We start from the raw sequence: 9,140 nt of genomic DNA, 5'->3' as shown, positions 1-9,140 counted from the left end.
CACAGACCTGAAACGTATCAAAGGGAACCTGAGCATTTCAGCCATTCAGAATTAGACGTAGCTGTTGCTGAAGCTGTAGATCCCAACGACTGATCTCTGGGCATCACAGGACACTGTTCCAAGCCAGAATCCCCATCTGTCACACCATGCCTCTGCATGTCCTCCTTCACACCATCCATAACGATTTCCATATTGAAATATGAAGTCCTACAACCCCCAACCCAAAGGAGTGATGCAACAAGATTTCTTGCAGCTCTTGAATTTTTGGTTGAGTGCTTTTCGACGTACTGTGGCAGAAGTTTCACAGCCTGCACAAGGAGTTCAAAGTGAACAGATAATGACACCGAGTTTAGACCATATCCTGAAAATAATAAGGGCTTGGAAGGACAGTCTGATAAATGCATTTATAATTATTAGTATTTAAAAATACATTTTTCCTTAATTCATGTTTATTACACTCATAATGATAAGTTTCTTATAATTTCAGGACCATTGACAGCACACAAGGTTTTCATGGTTATCTTGTGAGCTGTGATCTAACACATGGTTTTTGTGTAGGCACAAATCATATTTATTTATTTAACGAAACAAATCCATCAGCTTACAGTCCTACACCAGAGCCTGTCAACTACTGACGCTTCTTTCCATCATAACTCCACTCTCTGCCAGGCTGCCATCGTAGGGGTGGCTGTAGCTCAGGAGGGAGAGCAGGTCCTCTGCTAACCGGGACTTTGGCTTGCAGACTGTAGCAGCCAGAGATCAAGTCACCAAAGTGTCTCTCGGCAAGATATTGAACACTCTCTCGTGGAGTGTGAATGTTAGAAAGTACATAGATAGAAAAAGTGCTTATGTGACTGTGTGAATGAAGCATGTAGTATAAAGTGGTTATGCTGCTGCAGAAAAACACTATATAAAGAGCAGTTTATATAACCTATATTTATATATTTTTCTGATATTAATTAACAAACTGTGCCTGTCCTATTAGTAAATTGTGCGCACCTGTAGTAAATTGTTAGTTAATTAATATCAGAAAAATATATTACTGTTAGTAAATTGCGCGCCCATATCAGGGCTGTTTGGGCATTGTACTCACACACAATTTCTTCTCATTTAGTAAATCTGGCCTTTTATATCTTGTTGGATATAATAAGAGTTTTCTATCACTGGGTGTATTCTGATTCTGGATGTACTCTTTACAACCCCTATCACAGATGTGTAGTAGAATATAAATGAAACCCAACTTCCTCCCTTTTTTCTCTCTCTGTTCTCCAGATTTTTACTATTTCTCTGCCTCCATTGTCTTCATTCTGCTTTAACATTATATATATATAATGATTTAACGTCCTCCCCTTTGTGCTTTTTAATTTCCTGCATTGTCAGAGCTCTTTCTTTCTCCAGTCCCATCACTGCCTCTGTAGCCGAGGCTTCTTACTCCAGCTTGTGCTGTTATTACCTGGCGATTTGGCTCTGGTGACCGCTTATGAGTCAGCACCGAGAGGAGGAGGGAGTGAGGAAGGAACCAAAGGAGGTCATCTAACTACCTAAGCCTCCAGATGGAAGTTTTCTTGCTGCTTTGATCAGCCATTTGTCTTTGGAGCCATTCATCTAGTGTGGGTGTGAAAGCATTGTCAGCACTAAGTGATTGATGCTACAAAATGTTATCCTAATATGGCAAGGGATGTACCTGATGGGTAATTTAGAATTTGTTTTCAGAATAAAAAACAGCTTGGATAGATTGCACAGTTTTTATGAGTTTTATTATTTCTGTATTATGAATTATCATTGTTTTTGCTCTGCAAAGTTACAGAAAGGCAACTTTTATTTTATGTCACAGTAATAACTATATATTGAGTGCCAATGACATGTCACAGCAGCTACATTAATGGGACAAATGAGAAAAAACAAAAACCAGCTTGAGAAATATTTACATAAGGTTATCTCTCAGTCAGTTCTCCCATGACTCTGCCATGTGAGTCTAAGAGGTGCCATCAGAGCTCAGCGTAGAAGAAGACAACAGAGAGTTAAAGTCATGAGTCCACTCAGCAGCTCCGTGGCTGTGCAATCAGAGGACACTGTGTGATAATGGGACAGGTAACTTCTATAAGCACTGAGGTAATGCCTCTTATCTTACTTTGTTGGATCACGAAAAACAAGACATGCCAAGTGATTTGGAACACAGTATATACCATTACATAATAGAAAGAATGGGTATCATAACTTCTGTTTGACATTTATTTGGACCAAAGCCACAAAAAATATATATACTGAGAGGGAAGCTGGAGGGAGCCGGAGTAGGCAAACAGCTGACTGCATGGACCATCGACTACCTTACCAACAGACCACAGTATGCACTCAAAAAAATGAAACGTTGACTTTAATTAAAATTATTTTGTCAACAGGTTCCACGAAATTGAATTATGTTAGTTTAAAGCAAAAATCTTTAGTTCATCTAATTTAAAAAAAACTACTTAAGATTAACAAGACATATTTAAGACTAACTAAATCAAGTTATGTTGTATGAACATAGATGATATATTTACAGGTTAGATAGTTTAGATTAGTTACTTCAACACATTTCTTATTTGTGGCAGTAAAATGTTAAATTTAAGTTAGATTAATTCAAATATTATATTTTCAGCCACCTTGTGCTTTATTAATTAGTTTTACATAAATCTATTTTGTCAACAGGTTCCACACAAATGAATTAAGTACATCCAACTTATTTTTTAAAATTTCTTTTATTGCCAACACATTCAGTGAGCATTTGTGTAAACCCAGTCCAAAATAAAACACAACAGCTCATTAGGGTTAGTAATTAACAGTATGTAGACAGATGCAACATCAAGACTTTAAATTAAATGTCTGTATCTGCCAGAAATAGAAGAAAAGAAAACAACCATTGAAGATCACATAACACATTGATAAGATGACACTTGAGTTATGCACATGTGATGCTAGTAAGGTCTGTGGAGTGTTTTTTCTTTTAGTGTCTAAAATGAATAGCAAAGTTGCTATTTGCAATGATTGCTTAGGGTCAGTCCAGTAACACAACGCCAATGAAGTGCTTTCCTTTAACAATGCAAAGTGAAGTGTCCACCTCAACAGCCACAATTTAAAAAAAATTAATGTAATGATAATAATGATAATAATAATAATAATAATAATAGTAATAATAATAATAATCAGTCCACTGATATTAGCAATCAAAGAAAATTACATCACCATCCCAAATAAAACTTTAACAAAACATGCCAACATTATGGTCTAACAATAAAACAGCTTGTCAGCGTTCAGTTTTTTTGCAACAGCACAGCAGTAACCATTTAACACTTGCCACTGTCAACATTTATTTTACCAGTGTTTGGGCAAAAAACTTCAGTTGTAAACATTTTAACATGGAAACAATTGTTCGTCTTTAAAAGTCCGCAAAATATACATTCATCCTGCATTCCTAACTTACCCTTATTCTTAGTATGTATTGCAATTACCTTTACAATGCACACAATGTAACACAAACTGAATATGAACATATTTCCACCTCATAACAATATGCCTTGAACGCTAATATACACACCACCCTTCAACATTTCTGGTGCAGTATCATCTCTCAATTAAATCCTTTAAATCTCAATACTTTTGATGGTCTCTTACTAGCCCCCCCCACAAGAGTAAAATCTCTCAAATTGTAGTAGTTTACAAACTTTTCAAAATGTTCTAAATTTCTCTTAAATGTAATTTTCCCTTTATCTGTCATTTACAAATTACCATTTTATTCCCATTCAGCCTCCGAAAAACTTCTGTCCATCTGACAGAACATTCATCATCCAAATTAAGGGTTGGCTTATTCATTCAGTTTATTCTTGAGCATCTGTATCTTGGTCAAGAGTCTGCTGACGTACAGATGAAGGAAGAGCTTCTGAAGTACTTCAAAGAAAGCTTTCAGTCTCGAGGTTAACTGAGATTCAGTGCATATATCCCACCCATTAAGAGTGCACATGCAGAGGCCAGGTCTTCCAGGTCATGCAGGACACACTAGATGGTTATACCCACATCGGCTGGAGGAGTGCTGGCATCAGCTCTTCTGATGGTAAAGAGAGCAAGGGTAATTTGTTCCAGCTCCCTCTGAACAGCTGTAGCTTAGACACAAAAACATAGAAAAATGGCATCCAGTTTTAAAAAAAGAAAGAAAAAGGGCCAAAGCTACCCTTTAATGAAGTAAACACAATATTAGGAACATGCACCCCAGTGCGCCACTATTTTAGACTACAGATTCAACGATGAATATAAATAGTTTGGGTATACAAGAAGATTTCCCAAAACATTTAAACAGGTTCCATGCAAATTACAACAACAACATTACAACATGCAACAACATTAGTTATTCAAAATTTGGTTTAATACAGATAAAAAACTAAACTAAAATTACCAACCAATTATTCTTTGAAGAGGATGCTTGGGTCTTCATTCAGGTAAAAAGGTAGTGCCCTGAGGACACACTCCCTCCCCTTTTCAATAGTTTCCTTCTGTAGAGAGTGGCAGAGATACAGGAAGAGAAAACAGAAATACTTTAGGATGACACAAACTCACATTATACGTAAAATGAATGACATATCCACTGCACATATAGACATGAACACAAGACCAACTAATCATCACATGGACATGAATAGTTAACCTGTTGGGCAGGGTTTCCACCACATTATATATGTCCATAATGGAGGTATAGACAAACTAATACATCATCTTTTTTGCATTCAAAACATAACATAAAAACATTCACTTCTGATTTAACCTAAATCGAGGGATCAGATTTTACATATATGTTTAGGTAATTTAAGTTTTCCAACGTTTTGAGTACCAAACTTTGTCTTGCTTAATATAAATGTAAGTGCACTGTGCAGCTACCATACACTAGCTGTTTAAACTTGAAAATGATCTTATTAGCCATAATATTTTGCTACCAACAGAATAACTTACCTGTGTGGCAGGGGCCAAAGTTTGTCTAATTTTCTTCCCTGCAACGCCTCCTTTTTTCTTGAAGACTTTTATGAGCTGGTCAGTGTATTGGTCAAGTTGTGCAAAAAGCCTTGGAACAAGTGGAGCAGTAGTAATCCTCACAAATTCTGCTTCCACCTGAAAACATGTCAACAAACACAACATACTGTACTGTAAATATACATACTATATGTACACATATACATACTTTAATAACTAAAACTAATGTAGAAAGACCTCATTAAAGCTATAATTTTAACACAAACATTTACACAAAATGCTAAAGGAGCCATTACAGCTTTTATTGTTATTTATCAAGTTCCAAAAAATATTGATCACAGCTGATCTGAAAATAATTTCATGCCTCAGGCCCCTGAACTGCAACCTTTACAATGGTTCAGATCTGGAGAAGAAATAACAGGGGCATGGGATGGGTCACTGAAGAAAACTTAACTTATAAAACAGTTTTGTTTTTAAAAGTATAACAGTTCACATACCACATACAAGCTCAGCAGTACCACATACACCACATCAGTATAGGAGGGAGCAGGTAAAGGCAGGATCTGAAATTTATAAAGTAAAACAAGAAATTCATTATTAATTTCAAGAAGCAAATTATTGTTTGAATTACAACTTAATAAAATACTACTCAGAAGAAAAGCAAGAGATTGACACTGCCATGTGCTAACTTTCTATAGAAGCAATTATCACCAGGTCTGTCGACCTCCATTGTCTGTCCACTCATATGTCTTGAATAATTTTATTTAAAAATTTAAGTGTGTACTTTCACAAACTGTAATTTATAACTATGTTGATATGCATAACTCCGCTAGGAAACATGCTGTATTTACAGACCATTTTTACATAATACCGATTACTGATAGAGCATAACAATGGTGTCACAGTGGCTTTCGCCCTTGACTTTTTGGATTTTAAATGTCACTTTATGCTATCCTTGCTATCCTATTCGATATTTCCGACTCTCGGATTACAGAAAAGGAATCCCAAGAAAGCAAATGGAAAAATAACCCCTTGAAAAAATAACCCCATGAATCCCTGTAGCTAATCCCTTAATAAAACAAAAAACAATAAAAATGTTTCTTACACAGTCTACAAAATAAGCATGTCCAGGACCCAGTAAAACTAATGTAGAACAAGCGCACGCAAACGATATAACATGTCTTGTAAGACAAACGCAAAATGTAACCATGCTCAACATGTAGATACTACACAACATAGTCAAAGAAAAAAGGGGTCTTACCTCTCAAAGAAACAGCAACTTGGCGCCAAAACAGCGTTTTTCAATTAAATTTGAAGTCTTGCGCATGAGCAGGCCCAAGCCGTGAAACCTTCTTGTTCTTCGCGGTTTCATTACAACTGTTTTTGCATTACTGCCACCTTGTGGATATACAAGGTATATCGATCCTAATTGACTTAACTTAAATGTTATGCCATCAAGTAACACATTAGTATTATGTACGTTGAATAATAGACACAATTACGTAGACTTGATTAGAAAAACATATGTTAATTTAACAAAAACATATATTTTAAGTAAAATGAAAATAAATAATTAATATACACTGAACAATCCACCTCATTCATTTTTTTGAGTGTGTGAGGCTCCATGACTGTGTGTCCGAGGTGGTAATCTGCAGCACGGGGGCACCACAGGGCACGGTTCTCTCACTTTTCCTGTTCAGCCTTTACACTTCAGACTTCTGTTATAATTCGGACGATTGCCATATACAGAAGTTCTCAGATGATACAGCTGTAATTGGATGCGTATCAGACGGGAATGATCAGGAATACAGGGGGGTCATCAGTGACTTTGTTGGCTGGTGTGAGACCAACGTACTCCAAATCAGCACCGGCAAGACAAAGGAGATGATCATAGACTTCAGGAGGAAGTCACCCCCTACAACACCGGTGAACATCCAAGGGAAAGACATTGAGATAGTGGACTCTTATAAGTACCTGGGTGTTCACCTCAACAATAAACTGGACTGGACTACAAATACAGACGTCCTGTATAAGAAGGACCAGAGTCGACTCCACCTGCTGAGGAGACTGAGGTCCTTCGGAGTCTGCAGGACTCTGTTAAGGACATTCTATGACACTGTGGTAGCATCTGCCCTTTTCTATGCAGTGGCCTGCTGGGGGAGTGGATGCACGGACAGGGACAGGAGCAGGATTGACAAACTGGTGCGGAGGTCTAGCTCCGTGCAGGAATGTCCCCTGGAGTCTGTGGAGGTGGTTGGTGAGGGGAGGATGTTAGTAAAGCTGACATCCATCATGAACAACCCACATCACCCACTGCATGAGTATGTGAGTGGGCTGAGCAGCTCCTTTAGTCAGAGACTGAAACACCCTCGCTGCAGGAAGGAGCGCTTTCGCAGATCATTCATTCCAACAGCAGTTAGACTCTATAACTCTTCAATCACAATGTCATAAGTCACTGGACACTATGAACATCCACGGTCACCACTTCATGCATAATGGACCTTCCATGTGTATGGACATGTGTAAATAAAGTTAGCACGTTGTTAAAGCAGGCCATACAAAAGGCGTCATACGACAAGCAAAGAAGGCCTGAACAAACTAAATGAATACAAAGTTAAAGTGCAGGGCAACAATGAAGAAAGCTAGAAAGAGGAAATAAGAAGGCAGGCAGATTGGATCTCTTGGTGGCGCTGTCACTTGGTGTTCGCTCGCTCTGTGGTAGAGTATCACTTCCTGTTCCTGCTCAAACACAGTGGTGTTTCTGAGTAGCTTATTTGCTTAGCAATTTAATTAACAACTTTTAAATACATTCTTCTTTCATAGTATAATCTTCACGTGCTTCATCCGAAGCACACTTTCTGTGTACTCACTACCTAATTTATAGCCAAAGTATTCACTCACTGTCTCTGTACTGTCTCGCTAGCTTAGCTTAGCTCGTAGCCGACTCATTAGCACCATGGCTACTTCACCTCTCCCTCCTGCACTTTCTTGCTCATTGTGTCAGATGTTTAGTTACTCCTCGGCCTCCTTTAGCAGTAATGATATCTGTAACAAATGTAGCATATTTGCAGCGCTGGAGGCCAGGATTACTGAATTGGAGACTCGTAGCTAGCCAGGCCCCTGTAGCTGGTGCAGCCGAAGATAGCGTAGGCCCCGCTAGCTGTTCCCCGGCAGATCCCAAGCAGCTGGGGAAAGAGGGCAGCAGGGTCACGGTGAGGAGGAAGCATAGTCCTAAACAGAAGCCCCAGGTACACCACCAACCCGTTCATGTGTCTAACCGTTTTTCCCCACTCGGCGACACACCCGCCGGGGGTCAAACTCTGGTAATTGGCGATTCTGTTATCAGACATGTGAAGCTAGAGACACCGGCAACCATAGTCAATTGTCTTCCAGGGGCCAGAGCAGGCGACATTGAAGGAAATTTAAAACTGCTGGCTAAGGGTAAACGTAAATTCAGTAAAATCATAATTCACGTCGGCAGTAATGACACCCGGTTACGCCAATCGGAGGTCACTAAAATCAATATTGAATCGGTGTGCAACTTTGCCAAAACAATGTCGGACTCTGTAGTTTTCTCTGGTCCCCTCCCCGATCAGACCAGGAGTGACATGTTTAGCCGCATGTTCTCCTTAAACTGCTGGCTGTCTGAGTGGTGTCCCAGAAACGATGTGGGCTTCATAGATAATTGGCAAACCTTCTGGAGGAAACCTGGTCTTGTTAGGAGAGACGGCATCCATCCCACTTTGGATGGAGCAGCTCTCATTTCTAGAAATATGGACAAATTTATTAAACCCCCCAAAATATGACTATTCAGAGTTGGGACCAGGAAGCAGAGTTGCAGTCTTACACGCCTCTCTGCAGCTTCTCTCCTCCTGCTACCCCCCCCAAAAACCCATCTCCATAGAGACTGTGTCAGCTTCCAAAAAGACAAAAAACAAACTAAAAACCAGCAACAAACAACTTAAACATAAACAATTAAAAAGAAAGAACAATACAGTATCCACATCTGAACCAAAGAGTAAAACAGTGAAATGTGGATTATTAAATATTAGGTCTCTCTCCTCCAAGTCTCTACATGACTTAATAATTGATCAACAAATTGATTTACTCTGCCTTACAGAAACCTGGTTGCAGCAGGATGA

General features: G+C 38.7%; 1 long non-coding RNA gene across 1 annotated transcript; it reads right to left on the bottom strand.

Annotated features, from left to right (window-relative positions):
• Positions 1-3,468: 3,468 nt before the first annotated feature.
• Positions 3,469-6,534, bottom strand: LOC120740718. The gene is made up of 5 exons (XR_005697464.1): positions 6,257-6,534; positions 5,493-5,558; positions 4,978-5,133; positions 4,431-4,523; positions 3,469-4,136 (listed from the first exon to the last, which is right to left on the bottom strand). It is a non-coding gene; the product is annotated as an uncharacterized LOC120740718 (long non-coding RNA).
• Between the last annotated feature and the right edge of the window lie 2,606 nt (positions 6,535-9,140).

This window comes from Simochromis diagramma, unplaced genomic scaffold (assembly GCF_900408965.1).
Source record: "Simochromis diagramma unplaced genomic scaffold, fSimDia1.1 OVJJ01000433.1, whole genome shotgun sequence".
Lineage (NCBI taxonomy): Eukaryota > Metazoa > Chordata > Actinopteri > Cichliformes > Cichlidae > Simochromis > Simochromis diagramma.
Note: the sequence above shows the minus strand (reverse complement) of the source record. Positions and strands in the feature narration are given on the sequence as shown.